The following is a 2,550-nucleotide window of genomic DNA, read 5'->3' as shown; positions in this document are numbered from 1 at the left end:
GATCCTCCATTAGAAACTTGGAGGCACAAGTGGGTCAGCTGAGTAAGAAAGTTACTGAACTCCCTCCTAGTACTCTTCCAACCAATACAGAAGAGAATCCAAAAGGAGAGTGAAAGGCCATCAACATGGCCAAACTTGGAGAGGAGAAAGAGGCACTGAGCGCCACTGAGGAAGGCCTCAATGGACGTCCACTAGCCCCTAATGAGTTCCCTAATGAGGAACCATGGGAATCTGAGGCTCACACTGAGACCATAGAGATTCCATTGGATTTACTTCTACCATTCATGAGCTCTGATGAGTATTCTTCCTCTGAAGAGGACGAAGATGTCACTGAAGGGCAAGTTGCTAAGTACCTTGGAGCAATCATGAAGCTAAATGACAAGTTATTTGGTAATGAGACTTGGGAGGATGAACCCCCTTTGCTCACCAAAGAACTGGATGACTTGACTAGGCAGAGATTACCTCAAAAGAGACAGGACCCTGGAAAGTTCTCAATACCTTGTACAGTAGGCACCATTACCTTCAAGAAGGCTCTGTGTGACCTAGGGTCAAGAATAAACCTCATGCCTCTCTCTGTAATGGAGAAGCTAGGGATCTTTGAGGTGCAATTTGCAAGAATCTCACTAGAGATGGCAGACAATTCAAGAAAACTAGCTTATGGACTTGTAGAGGATGTTCTGGTAAAGGTTGAAGACCATTACATCCCTGCTGATTTCATAGTCCTAGAGACTGGGAAGTGCATGGATGAATCCATCATCCCTGGCAGACCCTTCCTAGCCACAGCAAAGGCTGTGATTGATGTTGACAGAGGAGAATTGATCATTCAAGTGAATGAAGAATCCTTTGTGTTTAAGGCCCAAGGATATCCCTCTGCAACCATGGAGAGGAAGCATGAAGAGCTTCTCTCAAAACAAAGTCAAACAGAGCCCCCACAGTCAAACTCTAAGTTTGGTGTTGGGAGGCCACAACCAACTTCTATGTTTGGTGTTGAACCCCCACATTCAAACTCTAAGTTTGATGTTGGAAGGTTCCAACATTGCTCTGAGTATCTGTGAGGCTCCATGAGAGCCCACTGTCAAGCTACTGACATTAAAGAAGCAGCATGGGTCCAAGCAGATATGTGTAGAACGTGGAATGAATGTCATACCTGGGTGCTCCAGTGTATTTATAGTAGTTGGCCGTGATCTTCCCTGGATAAGATATTCTTATCTTATCTTATCTTTGGGAGTTTTATCTCTATCTTTGTGGAACCGCCTTTTCTAGGCCTTTTCGGCCTTTAGGTTTTGGGCTGCGTTCCTTTTGATGGGCCTTCCTTTGCTTTATTGTCCGAGGTCCGACCTTTAGGCGTGGGCTTTAGGACGAGGTCGGACCTTTTATGAATTTGCCGAGTTGGAGGAGCTCGGTTAGGGTATGAACAGTGCCCCTGCCCGAGTTCGTCCTTTTTGGGAGGTCGAGCTCGGGCATAGTAGTTTTCAAAATTTCAAAAATGGTCGTTCCTGCATTTATTGCATTTTACCGTTTTTCCTCGATTTCCGTTCGGGCTCTGTGAAGGCTTTATTTATTTGCCCCTTTCCTCCTTTTTCTGCGTTTTTTGTTTTTCTTTATCCTTTCCGAGCACTGCTTCTTCTTTCTCTTTGCTCTGCTTCCCCGAATCTCTCCGTGTGTCTTTCTGAGGTTCCTTCTGCGCCGTCGTTTCGCTTTCCTTTGCTTTCGGAGCTCGTCGTCTTCGCTTCTTTCTTCCAGGTTTGTTCCCATGTTTCTCTTTTCTTGTGCACATATGCTTCTGTTCTTTGTGTGGCTTCTTGTTTGTTTCTTTTTTCTTTATGCCTGGGTTGCCCCGAAAAGAGGCACCGTCATTGCTTGTTGTTTGTATATGGGGGGGCTCTTTTTGTTCTCCGGTATTTTGTTCCGGGTTGCCGCGTTTTCTTCGTGGGGTTTTTGTTTCTTGCTTCGCTGAATGGGTTTTCGCTGTCTTCTTTATGTGATTTTTGCTTGCTGCTGTATTCTTCTTTGTAGGTAAAAATTTCATGTCTCGAAAGGTTCTTCAAGCGATGTCGACTAAGATTCCATGTGGTCTTGGTTGGGTAGACCCTCTTCCTCTAAGAGTCCCTTCTGTGGTAGATTCTGAGTATTTAGCTAGGTTCCGTAGGCACTGTAGTATATGTGAGAATAGGGAGTCTGAGAGGGATTACGAACTAGTGGCCCCGGAATCCGAGGAGAGAGTGTGCTTCCCGCCTTTAGATAGTTCCGAGAAGCTCTTCTTTTATGCTTATGATTGTTTTTTCTCTAAGCTGAGTGTCCGACTTCCCTTTACCGATCTGGAGTCCGAGGTGTTATGGTCTTGTAACCTTGCCCCTACGCAACTCCATCCAAATTCTTGGGCGTTTTTAAAGCTGTTTCAACTTTTGTGTCAGTTTTTCGGCGTTTCTCCCTCTATTTCTCTTTTTTCCTACTTGTTTGTGTTGACGAAGCCAGGGTCGGGTGGTGGGAAGGTATCTTGGGTCTCTTTTAGGGCTAACCAGGGAAGGAAGTTTTGTACCCTTTATGATG

This window comes from Arachis duranensis, chromosome 10 (assembly GCF_000817695.3).
Source record: "Arachis duranensis cultivar V14167 chromosome 10, aradu.V14167.gnm2.J7QH, whole genome shotgun sequence".
NCBI classification, from domain to species: domain Eukaryota; kingdom Viridiplantae; phylum Streptophyta; class Magnoliopsida; order Fabales; family Fabaceae; genus Arachis; species Arachis duranensis.
Note: the sequence above shows the minus strand (reverse complement) of the source record.